At 42.5% G+C, this 16,147-nt stretch overlaps 1 non-coding gene across 1 annotated transcript; it reads right to left on the bottom strand.

The window, feature by feature from the left end:
• Window positions 1-12,309: 12,309 nt before the first annotated feature.
• On the bottom strand, window positions 12,310-12,384 carry Trnat-ugu (transfer RNA threonine (anticodon UGU)). The gene has a single exon. It is a non-coding gene; the product is annotated as a tRNA-Thr (tRNA).
• Window positions 12,385-16,147: the final 3,763 nt, after the last annotated feature.

A 16,147-nucleotide genomic window follows, 5' to 3' on the forward strand; every position in this document is an offset into this window, starting at 1 on the left:
TGACGGTGTGTGGCGGAGGGTACCTTCAGTACCTCTATCGGTTCTCCCTTCTATTCCAGTCTCGTATTGTTCGTGGAAAGAAGGATTGTCGGTATGCCTCTGTGTGGGCTCTAATCTCTCTGATTTTATCCTCATGGTCTCTTCGCGAGATATACGTAGGAGGGAGCAATATACTGCTTGACTCTTCGGTGAAGGTATGTTCTCGAAACTTTGACAAAAGCCCGTACCGAGCTACTGAGCGTCTCTCCTGCAGAGTCTTCCACAATCCAGTCAACATTGTCAAAAGCTTTCTCTAAGTCTACAAATGCTAGGAACGTAGGTTTGCCTTTCCTTAATCTTTCTTCTAAGATAAGTCGTAAGGTCAGTATTGCCTCACGTGTTCCAGTATTTCTACGGAATCCAAACATCTTCCCCGAGGTCGGCTTCTACTAGTTTTTCCATTCGTCTGTAAAGAATTCGTGTTAGTATTTTGCAGCTGTGGCTTATTAAACTGATTGTTCGGTAATTCTCACATCTGTCAACACCTGCCTTCTTTGGGATTGGAATTATTATATTCTTCTTGAAGTCTGAGGGTATTTCGCCTGTCTCATACATCTTGCTTACCAGATGGTAGAGTTTTGTCAGGACTGGCTCTCCCAAGGCCGTCAGTAGTTCCAATGGAATGTTGTCTACTCCGGGGGCCTTGTTTCGACTCAGGTCTTTCAGTGCTCTATCAAACTCTTCACGCAGTATCGTATCTCCCATTTCATCTTCATCTACATCCTCTTCCATTTCCATAATATTGTCCTCAAGTACATCGCCCTTGTATAGACCCGCTATATACTCCTTCCACCTTTCGGCTTTCCCTTCTTTGCTTAGAACTGGGTTTCCATCTTAGCTCTTGATGTTCATACAAGTGGTTCTCTTATCTCCAAAGGTCTCTTTAATTTTCCTGTAGGCAGTATCTATCTTACCCCTAGTGAGATAAGCCTCTACATCCTTACATTTGTCCTCTAGCCATCCCTGTTTAGCCATTTTGCACTTCCTGTCGATCTCATTTTTGAGACGTTTGTATTCCTTTTTGCCTGCTTCATTTACTGCATTTTTATATTTTCTCCTTTCATCAATTAAATTCAGTATTTCTTCTGTTACCCAATGATTTCTACTATCCCTCTACTTGATCCTCTGCTGCCTTCACTACTTCATCCCTCAAAGCTACCCATTCTTCTTCTACTGTATTTCTTTCCCCCATTCCTTTCAATTGTTCCCTTATGCTCTCCCTGAAACTCTGTACAACCTCTGGTTCTTTCAGTTTATCCAGGTCCCATCTCCTTAAATTCCCACCTTTTTGCAGTTTCTTCAGTTTTAATCTACAGGTCATAACCAATAGATTGTGGTCAGAGTCCATGGTCAGAGTCCACATCTGCCCCTGGAAATGTCTTACAATTTAAAATCTGGTTCCTAAATCTCTGTCTTACCATTATATAATCTATCTGATACCTTTTAGCATCTCCAGGGTTCTTCCATGTATACAACCTTCTATCATGATTCTTAAACCAAGTGTTAGCTATGATTAAGTTGTGCTCTGTGCAAAATTCTACCAGGCAGCTTCCTCTTTCATTTAGCCCCAATCCATATTCACCTACTACGTTTCCTTCTCTCCCTTTTCCTACACTCGAATTCTAGTCACCCATGACTATCAAATTTTCGTCTCCCTTCACTATCTGAATAATTTCTTTTATTTCATCATACATTTCTTCAATTTCTTCGTCATCTGCAGAGCTAGTTGGCATATAAACTTGTACTACTGTAGTAGGTGTGGGCTTCGTATCTATCTTGGCCACAATAATGCGATCACTATGCTGTTTGTAGTAGCTTATCCGCGTTCCTATTTTCCTATTCATTATTAAACCTACTCCTGCATTACTCCTATTTGACTTTGTGTTTATAACCCTGTAGTCACCTGACTAGAAGTCTTGTTCCTCCTGCCACCGAACTTCACTAATTCCCACTATATCTAACTTTAACCTATCCATTTCCCTTTTCAAATTTTCTAACCTACCTGCCCGATTAAGTGACATTCCACGCTCCGATCCGTAGAACGCCAGTTTTCTTTCTCCTGATAACGACATCCTCTTGAGTAGTCCCCACCTGGAGATCCGAATGGGGGACTATTTTACCTCCGGAATATTTTACCCAAGAGGGCGCCATCATCATTTAATCATACAGTAAAGCTGCATGCCCTCGGGAAAAATTACGACCGTAGTTTCCCCTTGCTTTCAGCCGTTCGCAGTACCAGCACAGCAAGGCCGTTTTGGTTATTGTTACAAGGCCAGATCAGTCAATCATCCAGACTGTTGCCCTTGCAACTACTGAAAAGGCTGCTGCCCCTCTTCAGGAACCACACGTTTGTCTGGCCTCTCAACAGATACCCCTCCGTTGTGGTTGTACCTACGGTACAGCTATCTGTATCGCTGAGGCACGCAAGCCTCCCCACCAACGGCAAGGTCCATGGTTCATGGGGGAAGTCTTACAAATTTCAAAACTCCGCCATCTCTCTCCCCACATCCACCACTGCTGGCGGCTCACCTCCAACTGCGCAAGCTACGCGCTGTTCACATCCAGCTGCCCAACACTACAATGGCAGACAACAATGTAAACTAGCCACAGACTGCACACAGCACAGCCAGTGATTTTCATACAGAGCGCTACGTAACGTTGCCAATAAGAAAACATAAACAGCCTACTTACAATCTTTATTCATCGAAGTGTGTCCACAGTTTAGCTCACGATTCCTACCCAAATTGCTATTGTTGATTGGGGCGCTGGGATAGCAGTATAACCGAAGGTATCTGACATTTCATTCGTAGCGTCCATGTGTATAAAGATAATTTATTCATTCCAAAACAATACGCCTCCAAAATTTAAAGAACTCTATACAGCCGGCCGGTGTGGCCGTGCGGTTCTAGGCGCTTCAGTCTGGAACCGCGTGACCGTTACGATCGCAGGTTCGAATCCTGCCTCGGGCATGGATGTGTGTGATGTCCTTAGGTTAGGTAGATTTAAGTAGTTCTAAGTTCTAGCGGACTGATGACCATAGATGTTAAGTCCCATAGTGCTCAGAGCCATTTGAACCATTTACTTACCTAGTAAGAACTACTCCCGCCCAGGAAGCACTGAATTTTACTGCAACACAAGCAAATATTAACCAGGAGCCCTCTGACACAGCCGGTCTTTGTCGCCGAGCGGTTCTAGGCGCTTCAGTCCGGAACCGCGCTGCTGCTACGGTCGCAGGTTCGAATCCTGCCTCGGGCATGGATATGTGTGTTGTCCTTAGGTTCGTCATGTGTAAGTAGTTCGAAGTCTAGGGGACTGATGACCTCAGATGTTAAGTCCCATAGTGCTCAAAGCCATTTTAACCATTTTAACCCTCTGACACAGTGCAGCTAAACACGTTGTTGTTCGAAACTACGGAAACCATGTGTCATTTCCCCGCGAGCTAAAAATCTTTTCTCGGCACCATTTCCGTGTAAGTGGTCAGTAAACGCATTTCTGTCGCCTCAGACAGACATTCCGTCCTCTTCCATTCGCTGCCTGTCTATCATGCCTCACTTCTCCAGATCACGAGTCGAAGAAGTCACTTGGCCCTGCGATATCTTCGACACGGCACAATCGGGCGCAATAGTGCCAACCACCGGCTCAAAACGATCATATCACAATGATATAGGGTCTGTCATTTCTTTTATTTATCATTCATCATTCATTTTGTTTATCGATTGTCGTTTTTATTTTGAAGTTCAGATTGTGAAACTGTGCTTGAGTTTATATAACCGCGCTTTTCAACTGTGATAGTGACTGTGATTTGTTGTCGAATTCCACTGTATCGCTTGAGCACGCCGCATGTATTTACAAATACTGACTATGCCGAGATCATATCTAAATGCTGGTTTTGTAATGAAAATTATATTGCTCCCTTCTTCCTACCCTTGAGGGCTTCCTAACTTTTTTGGAATCAGAAGTAAAATGTTGACGAAACAAGGTCAAATTTGTCACACTGACAACAGCAAGAGAACAACAAAATCACGAATATGGCGGCTTTCGATTTAATAGCTTGAAACAAAGTTCTCCTGCTTCGTCTAATACCTTGAATTTTTTAAATACCTCTTATCTTTCTGAAAAAGAATCAATAGACACAGAAGTCGTTGTTGGAAGGTGGAAAAGGTTGCGACACAAGGCCCTAGTTTTATGTTAGGTTTCGTAGCCAAAAATTATTTGTGGGATAATAGTAATACTGATCGGTTTTTGTTAACATTACAAAGTACAGTCTCCAATGATTTACGTTGAAATTTGGAAGCAATGGCGTGCGGTCGTTGCGTCAGCAAACGAATCACTTCTAGCTAGTTAACATACATGAAAGTTTTTGGATTAGTGAGCTGATTACAACACTCGAATTAAAATATAATGTATTTTTAAGTATTTAGTTATTATTTAATTAGCAATTATCATAGCAAAAAATACAGAACCATCTCTAACAGGAAGAATAACAAGTGTGAGCTGTATACAGTTTTTTCATTTTGAAACAACAGAACAACGAAAATTCCGCAGATAGCTGCATATAAACAAAAGATAAGCTTTCTACACATACATCTTGTCGCGTAATCCCCACCGCACACCCTTTTTACTTTATATGGAGTTTGTATAGCATAAAATTTTAATTAGTTTTATATTGCTTACTGTTGCGAGCACGACAGATATGATACGAATCTCACTATTAGTTTCTGCAGTTGAAAATATTTTAATGCACTTTGATCTATTATGTGGGGATACGCACAACACTGAAAGATTTCCTGCTGTGGACGTACGATCTTTAATTTGCAAACTAGTTTCATGTAACACTGATCTGGCGTGTTAGATATGGAACATGGTATCATTAATGTAACTAATTATGGAATGAAAAAAAAATGCCCTTCGCTACTTTCATCTCTTGAATGCACAGAAAATTACTCTTATTACCTGTATGGAAAGCCGGCCGCGGTGGTCTCGCGGTTCTAGGCGCGCAGTCCGGAACCGCGCGACTGCTACGGTCGCAGGTTAGAATCCTGCCTCGGGCATGGATGTGTGTGATGTCCTTAGGTTAGTTAGGTTTAAGTAGTTCTAAGTTCTAGGGGATTGATGACCTAAGAAGTTAAGTCCCATAGTGCTCAGAGACATTTGAACCATTTTTTGTCGTGCCATTGACTTCGCGCATTTTTCCAGCGGTTGGCCCCGGCTTGTCCGTAATCATATCGATGGTCAAATCTACGTTTTTTATTATTTGACGGGTGACCATAACCATTTTGATTTCTGTTGTTGCTGCTACTCAACTGATATTCATGCCTTTTACCACCGCCCCCACCATTTCCATGGTTGTGGTTCGGTGCATAAGCACTTCTACCGTTTATGCGTCCTGAGCCATTATTTCTTGCGTGTTCGCACGCTGACTTCACGTCTTTCTGTATAAGGTCAATCGAATCTAGTACTGACAGGAAATGTTCCATGTCGTTTTCGGGAACGTGAATTAGCTTTTCTTTGATGTGGGTAGGTAAATGTGATTCAAGTAGCCTAACAATGTCTCTCGACGATGTAGGCTCGACCCAGTAGGGCGTCTCGTTAATGTATTTTTCAAAATATCGTCTCAGGTTTCCAAGACGAAATAAGGCTCAGGATTATAGACCTCTTTCCTAAGCCGCTCTTGGATGCAAGGCGACCAATATTTGGCTAATAATGCCATCTCAAATGGCGTATATGTCATGCAGATGTCCGCTACATCAGTAGCCCATAATGCTGCGTCGCCCTGAATATAGGACATGACATACTGTATTTTTTGCGTTTCATTCCATGCGCCTGGCAAGATGTTCCTGAAACTTTTAATAAACACTACCGGATGTACTGACTTTCGTTCGGTAGCGAAAGCCTGGAATTGTCTATACTTAATTACACTTTCTACGACCAATATTTTTGAATTGTACACATTTGCGCTTGGTGCGTAGGCTGCCTGCTCAGATCTGGAGCTGCGGCTATTCGCATTATCGCACGAAAAATCCTCGTTATTGCGTCGCGCATACGTCTGTGCGTTACCAAAAACATTCGTTACTGGCGACACACTTTCATTTTCCACACGCTTGCTACTATCGGCTAAACTTTTTTTCCAAGTCTTGATATCCACTTAGCTCTATTCATCTGCCAATGATCAGTATCATCACTTAGTATTTGTATGATAGTCTGAACATCACTCTGTACCTGGCTGTTTATTACAGCGCTAAAAGATTCGGAGTCCTTATCGTCAAAAGCTGCTTTTACCTTTGCATCAGTCCTTTTCTCTATTTCATTGATTTTCGATTCTAACCAGGAATTAAACTCAGCCTCAATTTTAGTAGCTTGTTCGTTCAGTAAGTGTTCGAAAAGCTGTGTAGAATCTAGCTCTAATTTTTCGATTCGGTTAGCTAAAATGCCCATTTCAACTACAATGGTAGTATTTGCTAACTGCTGATTATTTACTTGCGCAGTCAAGTCTTGTACAGCTTTAGCTATTGACTCATAGGTTTGTTTCACATTTGATATTTCCTTTTGCACATATTCTAAGAACTGTACTACTTGTTGGTCACGCTCTGCTTGCTGTACAAGAAAACTTTCGATTTTTTCATCTCTTTCCGACTGCTGACAGAAAAAGACTTTCAATTGCTTGTCCTTTTCCGACTGCTGGCGGTCCCGCTCAGCTTGCTGGCAGAAAAAGGCTTCCAATTGCTTGTCCTTTTTCGCTTGCTGTTGCGCTAACTTCGCATGATAATTTAGCATGCGCTCTAACATAGCCTGAATCGAATATCCACCAGGCAGATTACCAATATCTGGTCCCTGCTCTGCTGGTGATTGTACTACTTCTTTTTCTACGTCTGCTTGGACACAGGTGGACGGAGGCAACTCTTCCTGTGCCCCCGCCCCCACAGTTTCACAGGGTATTTCCTCAAACAGATTGCTTGTGCTGTCTAAACCACTCGTTTCTACATGTACTGCTCTGGCTAATTGATGTTCCTCAGTAACCATGTTGCCTGTGCGTTGCCTACGCAGTTTGACCATATTTATGGCTTCGAAGTTGGATCTACATTCAAACTCTGTCCTTCACAAACAACTATCATTAAACTACACACACACCACTATTGACATGGGATGACTTCACTGAAATTCGCACTCTACTGACAGGGCAACTACACTGTAGTCTTACCGTTAATTTGCATGGTTCTGATTTCGGCTGCTCCAGGCTATGTTGTTGTAATTTCTCTGTAGAATCAGTTTATACTCGTTCAGTCTGCTCGAAGTGGTGTAGTTTTCATGAAAGAATTATACAGGCATTGATACATAGCATTTGTTACAAAATACGTATGTGCATTTATCAGTAAATATATATATCCACTAACTATTCTGAAAGAAAAAACATAAAATTGTTAATACATTTTTTTTCTTTCGTGGCCACTGCTTATTCGGGCCCCGCGCTTCTGGGCGTCAAATTGCCACGTAATCCCCATCGCATATCCTTTTTACTTTATACGCAGTTTATATGGCATAATATTTTAATTAATTTTATATTGCTTATTGTTGCGAGAACGACAGATAAAATACGATTCTCTCTATTAGTTTCTGCAGTTGAAAATATTTTTATGCACTTTGACCTGTTATGTGGGGATACGCACAACACTGAAAGATTTCCTGCTGTGGACGTACGATCTTTAATTTGCGAACTATTTTTATATAGCACTGATCTGGCTCGTTAGATATGGAACATGGTATCATCACTGTAACAAATTATGGAATAAAAATGCCCTTTGCTACTTTCATCTCTTGAATGCACTGAAAATTACTCTGATTGCCTACACGGAAGATACAGAAAGTTATCTTCAGTAAACGTAAAAGCTGCAGTGGATTTTTTTGAAAATATTAACACTATTAACTGCCACGACTAACATGAGAGCATGAAAGTAAAAAAAAGATGAAATTTGATTTTTATATTACTAGCCAGAACAGGTTTTGCACAGCACTCTTTGATCACACACACGTAAAATTTTGTCACTTATGAATTATTTACGTAACTCATAGTATAATAGCAGCTGCCCATGTCCACCTCAAAATGACGTAATAAAATCCACAATTTCCCTCTGAAGTGTCTAGGAAGCTGGAAAGATAATTTTAATGTGCCGTTGCCTGCCCGCTATATTGCGGGAAAACTGCTTTCATTCAATGTAATTTGAATTTGCCGCGGCAGCGGTTCCCGCCATCGCTGCACGGCTCTGCGTGATGAAAAATTCCTAATATGCTGAAAACGGCTAAGAATGTGGAATGAAATCTTGGGCAAGCTAACAATAAATTATTACAGGTAATAATTTTAACAATTTCTATATTAAAAAAATCAACATAAATTGAAAGAAAACACCTTTTACAAATATCAACCTCCAATGGCGTCTTTCTCGATCAAAGGACAAACGAAGGCTACCTAAGCATCCAAGCGAGCGTCACAGGTCTTACAACTTTAACGGCTACAAGAAGACAGAGACAGTAATGTTTTAACCTCCATTATTTATAGGTAATTTAATATGCAAGTTTGTAATTATTTTTAATTATTATTGTCTGCTTCGATACATACATACGCCGACCACAGACGTTATTTGTGAAATATAGATACATAAATATTGCACAAACATAAAAATGAAAAATTTTTATTTCCTCTTCTACATAATCTACCACCATTCATACAGTGATGAAATAATAATATTTTTATTATTATTTTATATATTATAACGATTTCTTAAATGTCTTGCCAGGAGACGTCACAATCTACATCTACGTGATTACTCTGCTATTCACAATAAAGTGCCTGGCAGAGGGTTCAATGAACCACCTTCAAGCTGTCTCTTTGCCGTTCCACTCTCGAATGGCACGTGGGAAAAACGAGCACTTAAATTTTTCTGTGCGAGCCCTGATTTCTCTTATTTTATTGTGATGATCATTTGTCCCTATGTAGGTGGGTACCAACAGAATGTTTTTGCAATCTGAGGAGAAAATGGTGATTAAAATTTCATGAGGAGATTCCGTCACAACGAAAAACGCCTTTGTTTTAATGATTGCCACTCCAATTCACGTATCATGTCTGTGACACAATCTCCCCTATTTCGCGATAATACAAAACGAGCTGCCCTTCTGTGTACTTTTTCCATGTCATCCGTCAGTCCCACCTGATGCGGATCCCACAGCGCACAGCAGTACTCCAGAATAGGGCGGACAAGCGTGGTGTAAGCAGTCTCTTTAGTAGACTGTTGCACCTTCTAAGTGTTCTACCAATGAATCGCAGTCTTTGGTTTGCTCTACCCACAATATTATCTATGTGATCGCTCCAATTTATGTTATTTGTAATTGTAATCCTTAAGTATTTAGCTGAATTTACAGCCTTCAGATTTGTATGACTTATCGTGTAATCGAAATTTAGCTGATTTATTTTAGTACTCATGTGAATAATTCACACTTTTCTTTATGCAGGGTCAATTGTCACTTTTCGCACCATTATTTCTTATCTAAATCATTTTGCAATTCGTTTTGATCATCTGATGACTTTACAAACGGTAAATGACAGCATCTTCTGCAAACAATCTAAGACGGTTACTCAGATTGTCTTCTATCTCGTTAACATAGACCAGGAACAATAGAGGGCCTATAACAATTCCTTGGGGAACACCGGTTATTACTTCTGTTTTACTCGATGATTTTCCGTCTATTACTACGAACTGTGACCTTTCTGACAGGAAATCACGAATCCAGTCGTACAACTGAGGCGATACTCCGTAGGCACGCAGTTTGGTTAGAAGACGCTTGTGAGGAACGGTGTCGTAAGCCTTTTGGAAATCTAAAAATATGGAATCAATTTGACATCCCATGTCAATAGCAATACATCTGAGTCTGTGACATTGAATCATAATCATTTCTTATAAAATGCTGCAGCTAGTTGTAGAGAACACAGTAGATGATTTTCTAACCGCAGAGTGCCAGATTCGAAAGTTTTTACTAGAGTTTCAACTAAACTACGTGAAACTTGCGTAGTGGCTAGAAGTCAAATCTCATCTGAATGTGGAAATGAGCAGTGTGTGGATGAAGTAGAATACTTTTACAACGTATTCAGCACCGTCGTGTGTACAAGGAAATAAAGCATTTCGCACACAGTTAATGGATTACCTTGTAACAGAGGAATCATGCGCAAGAAGAACATTTTTAAATTCACATATTTACATTATTTATTTATTGTTACTACTTTCTGATTTGGCTGCCTCATTTAAATGCCATGCTGTGATTGGCTAGAGAAAGGGAGGAGGGCAGGGGGAAGGAATTGGGGTATGGCTTGCTTTTTTCTTAATTCTCCTGACAGCACAATTGAGCTAGTTCACCATCTTAGATTATGATTGGTAGTTTCATTTTAATACTAGTCTGTAATTACCTGTAGTGATGGGTACGGGAGAAAGTCAGGTGCCTGGTTTAATGTTGTCATTGATAAGGATGATGACATCACTGATAACATTATCCCTCATGTAGGTAACTCACACTAACTCTTGCACGTAGCAAGGACAAGTGGCCACCTTCTAGGATTGTAGCGTCAGTGGTATCGCATACTTCAGTATCGCATTTGACTGCAAAGTATCAGTGAGTCACCGTTGATTTATTACTCTATGCGGAAATATCCAGTTCTCTTGGCCAGCGACGTCTCTTGTACTTACCATTTCAGATTTTTCTCTGTAGGGATAGTTGAAAGGCAACGTCTACAAAGAAGAAGGAAACACAAGAGACGGACTGATCGTTCGAATTATGAACAGTGCTGCCTTTATAAAAGAAAGCCAAGATGATCTCTGAAGAGCTACGTGTGCTGTTGTCAAGTGGATTTGAAAATGCACTGAAATGGAAGGTGTAGTTTATGCAAATCAAGTCTCAAGTTAATGATTTGCCTTTGCTTACAGCTTCTGTGAGTATTTATTTGGGTTACGTTCTAACAACCGTATCTCTGTATTTGTAAAATCTGGAAACAAGTTACATGGAATTACTTACTGATTTACTCTACCTTCTTGTAAAATATTTACTGTTCTTCCTGAAAGATCCTGTATTTTTTTTTAATACATTGTGGCATAATATTCCCTATCGCTGTGTTTAAAATAACTGAGGGTACCTAGCGTGCCAGCGTTCATTGCACACTCTTATTTTTTCCGGATGCTATACGGAAAGGAAGATTGTCCGTGTGTTTGAGTATGAGCCAGAAAGTGTCTAATTTCATTGTCGTAATTATACGGGAAATACGTTGATAATGTTATTAACTTGTTTTTGAACGTGGGCGTTTTGAATTTTCTGAGTAAATCTCTTCTCGATGCACGTTTCATTGTTACATATCTCGACTTTCACTGCAGTTCGTTGCGCTTTTCAGAGACCTTCTCAGTCTGACTACAGAAATCTGCGAAGAATGGTGCAGCTCTTATTTGAATCTTTTCGATTTGTTTCGTTAATCCAACTTGCTGAGGACAGCTTGGTAAGATTCCAAAACCCGAATGATAATAACCTTGACTTTGACTAATGACATTTTTTTGTTCACATCTCTGCGAACCAATTTTGCTGGTCTTTTATATGTATTCGAATATAATGGTAAAGGTATACTAGGGCAGAAACCAGTTCCTCCCCATATTCAACATAGAATGGATAGAGAAACACCATCAGACTCTGTGTCCTTTGCTCTAATGATCGATTTGATCCGTTTTCCAATTCAGTACTCACTTTTTTCCTTATCGGTCATTTATGCATGAGAGCTATGGACGAACATTGGGACTGTGTTGTGATCATTGGTGAAGCAGTGTCGGAAGATAGAATATTGGATTAACTTTATCAACTTCCGATTCAGTGCTATCACAGACAACGAGCATTTTGTGAAGACACCTTAGTTACATAAGCTGAATTCATATGGTACCCAAAATTGTTATTAACTCAGCAGGTGATTTTTTGCTTCATGGTTTGTTGAATGCTTCTCTCTTGGCTGGCTTGATGCTTACTTTCGCTTTCTTCACATCCGATTACTCAGCAAGGAACGGATTTGTTTGAATCTCCTTGCAGCTCTGTGCTGACATAGTGTCTTCTTCACAACATCATTAAACCAATGGGAGTCACTACCACCTCTCGTTATCTTTCACGTCGCCAGCATGTGAAGTATATTAGAATTATATATTAATACCTTCAGATGCTGACGGGCGTTGATATATATCAACGGGGACAGGTGAAAATGTGTGCCCCGACCGGGACTCGAACCCGGGATCTCCCGCTTACATGGCAGACGCTCTACCAATCTGAGCCACCGAGGGCACAGAGGAACGTGCGACTGCAGGGACTATTTCGCGCACGCCTCCCGCGAGACCCACATTCTTCAAATGGTTCAAATGGCTCTGAGCACTGTGGGACTCAACTGCTGAGGTCATAAGTCCCCTAGAACTACTTAAACCTAACTAATATAAGGACATCACACACTTCCATGCCCGAGGCAGGATTCGAACCTGCGACTGTAGCGGTCGCGCGGTTCCAGACTGTAGCGCCTAGAACCGCTCGGCCACTCCGGCCGGCAGACCCACATTCTCACCTTATATGTCCACACACTACATTCGTTGTCTCCCTACCCAACACATTCATTACTTGTGGAAGACATTCTTACCAAGTCCCGTACAGAAGAAGAAAGTCATGGCCGGTACTGCCAGAACTATATACTTATATGGATATGGTGTCTGTTCTTTCGGACATGTCCGAAAGAACAGACGCCATATCGATATATGTTACGTCTATGTCTTATAAAAGACGACTGGATTTATTCCACATATCCTCCACATTCTCCTCCCCAGAACTGAACGTTCGCAGAAGACTAGACTGTTGAACTGTGGGCGCACACATATTGTATCTTTGCTTGTGAAACGACTTCGAATTCCGTTACCTAGCTACAGTTTCTCTGTCGTCTCGGTAGGTGACAGCCTTATAGCAGCTCAGGCGGGATTAAGATTCTAAAGGCTCACTCTAAAGGCCTGCCTGCTTGGGGTTGACTGTCTTGGAAGGAGTCTCTCTGGAACGTGGCCTGAACTTGCTAGCCTTGGAGGTTCGCTTGCCGCGTTTAGACGGCGGGTGTTTGGTGTGAGGAGTATGCCTACGCCTACTGGGAGATTCTCCACTTCCCTCTGCCCTTGTGGTAGTCGGCCATACTCTGGACTTCGACTAGACCTGTTCCCTGCTGCCTTGGTTGGTTAACGTGGTCACATACACCTTTTAATTCCACGAAGCTGGAATAACACTGAGCACCATTTCTTGTGTAGGGTGAAGTGACCACTACAGTTCGTGAAAAGCCCCTGTGATTCTGCTATTGAATTTCGTTCGCTGTTCTTCTGTAAACTGATATGGATTCTGTTGTTAGCCGTTGTGTTGGCTAGAAGCTTGAAGTGGATCAGCATCCCGAAGAAAGAACGTAGCCAATTTAAACAATCATTTGATTGTAAGACGGCTTCCACTTTACCTTGTTATTGTTGTCGGTAACTGGACAGAAAGACTTGGCTGGTGCGTATGTTCCCTATATTTAGGAATCTTTGAATTTTTTTATTGTCTGTTAACTTTGATCCAGGACAGTGGTTGACAGAATCAGTGGTGAACAAAGGCAAATATCAACAGTACAACGACAGGATTTCTTTTGCGAGCCAAATTTGTTAAACTTAAATTATATAGGTTGGTATATTATTATTAATATACGGTACTGTCGCATTAATGCGACCACCACCTATGTCTGACGTCAACGTGCATTGAGAACGCTTCAATAGCAGATGCCAGCACTAGTAGCAGAGATCATATAAAGCGTGTCGGGGAGATGCGGGAAACAGTGCGGTCATTGTCACTAGGCAGAAATGGAGTGATGCATCTGACGTCCAAAAGGGCATGATCCTTGGCCTTTGATTAAAGGTTGGAAGCATTTCTGAAACGGCTACGTGTAAGCTGTTCGTGTGGCCCCGTAGTTAAAATATACCGTGCATGACAAAATGGCGCCAGTCAAACCGGCGCCTACAGCACTGTGGTGTATCACGGGACATGGGTGTGAACGACGGCTGTGGAGATGTGCACAGGCGAACAAACATGCAACTGTTGAGCAGCCAACCACCGAGATGAACTAAGAGGGCTGTCAACATTGTCTCCTCAACGATCACTCAGCGAACGCTGCTGCACACGGATCCGCAACAGCTGCCTGGTTCATGCACCCATGATGACTCATGTTCATTGACGACGACGGCTGGAATTGGCACGCCAGTACCGCAGCTCTACGTCCACTGAGTGGCGACAGGTGGCCTTTTCAGATGAATCATGTCTGATGTTCCACTGGACAGATGGCCGTTGGCTTGTACGGCATAAAACGTCTGAAAAGCAAGGGGTGAGGGAGCATTATGGGCTGGCGAATGTTTTCGTGGCATTCTCTGGGCGATCTCGTCATTCCGGAAGTCACAATGGATCCATCTTTGGCGATCGTGTCCACCCCTAAATGCAGTTGGTTTTTCCGCAGCACAATCGCATCTGTGAGCAGGACATTGCAACGTGTTACACAGCTCGCGGTGTTCGTGCACAGTTCGAAGATCACCAGGGTGAATTTATCATACTCCCCTGGCTACCGGTCATCCCGGATTGACACCCAGCCGCGTCCTCAGCTTCTGGTCTCGCGGTCGCGTTCTCGTTTCCCGAGCACAGGGTCCCGGGTTCGCTTCCCGGCGGGGTCAGAGATTTTCACCTGCCTTGAGATAACTGGGTGTTTGTGTTGTCCTCATTATTTGGCTGAAAGGGTTGGGAATTTGTACAGGCGCTGATAACCGCTCAGTTAAGCGCCCCCCAAACCAAACATCATCATCATCATCATTAAACCCAGTCGTGAATTTGCGGGACTACATCGATCGGGCGGTTCGCGCTATGGATCCCCAACTGAAAAACTTAGCGCACCTGCCACGGCACTGTAGTCGGCATGGATCCAAATACCTCTCAGTATTTTTCAGAACCTCAGTGACTCTCTTGCTGCATGTCTTGTAGCGGTCCAGGCTGCAAAATGTCGTTCTTTAGGCTTTTGACAGGTGGTCATGTAGGGCATAACTGCGGTCCTGTCTCACTTCATTGGGCCACTGTTGACGATGCCCTCGTGTATTATAGACACTCGCCTTCGAGGACAACGTGCTGGGTTCTGTTACTTAACAAGTCTTCGAGTCACACATCTGGGAAGCTAATCCGTATTCTCAGACCTTCGTCAACGTATTAACTAGAAGTAACCTGAATGCTTTCATTTTTATTTATGTAAGACCTCGTAATGATAAAATATGGATGTTAATTTACACTTGTAAACAGCTCTGTTGTTGTTGAGTGCAAAGTAGGCGGAAAATGCTCATGACGTTAATGCAGGAAAGTAACCGACGCTCCGGAGTATTTATAGAGTGTGAATTGCGTATCCGCTAGCATTTGCAGCTCTGGAACTGAACTGGTGGCCCGGCGAGCAGGGAGGCTTCGCCGGTGGCGTCCGGAGCGCTGATTGGCTGTCGGGTACCTGGCCTGGCCGGCTCTTGCCCGGCCGCTGGTGGCTTTTCCTCGTTACGTGTCCGCTCAGGCACGCGGTGTCCACGGGAGCCAACCTCGCCTGCACATGTCGTTCTGCGCTCGCGTGGTGCACGCTAAACCAGCGGCAACTTTTTTTTTCTTTTAATCCAATTCAAGGCTGGCCAGAAGCGCCCAACAGGCCTTGCACTCGATCGTGTACTCTGCTTAACAACTTGCTCTACGTACATTCAACTAAATATTCGATGACGTACGTTGGTAAATGACTCCTCGCGGTTTAGAAAGTTGAATGCGCGCCCGCCTCTCCCGAACTGTCACGTCCTGCACCAATCAGTGACTCAGGAATGCTCCGGTTTTAGTTTTTATCGTTCTTTCTATTCTGAGGTTACTGGAGACAGAAGACTATTTGGGCAAGGACAGAGAAGGACATCGGTAGGCACCTCCGGAAGCAAAAGTCCTTTTCGTTTTGTTGTTCAACACCCCGCTGTCGACTGTTCTTTACTTCTCCTAGTATCTGAAC

This window comes from Schistocerca cancellata, chromosome 7 (genome assembly GCF_023864275.1).
Source record: "Schistocerca cancellata isolate TAMUIC-IGC-003103 chromosome 7, iqSchCanc2.1, whole genome shotgun sequence".
Classification (NCBI taxonomy): domain Eukaryota; kingdom Metazoa; phylum Arthropoda; class Insecta; order Orthoptera; family Acrididae; genus Schistocerca; species Schistocerca cancellata.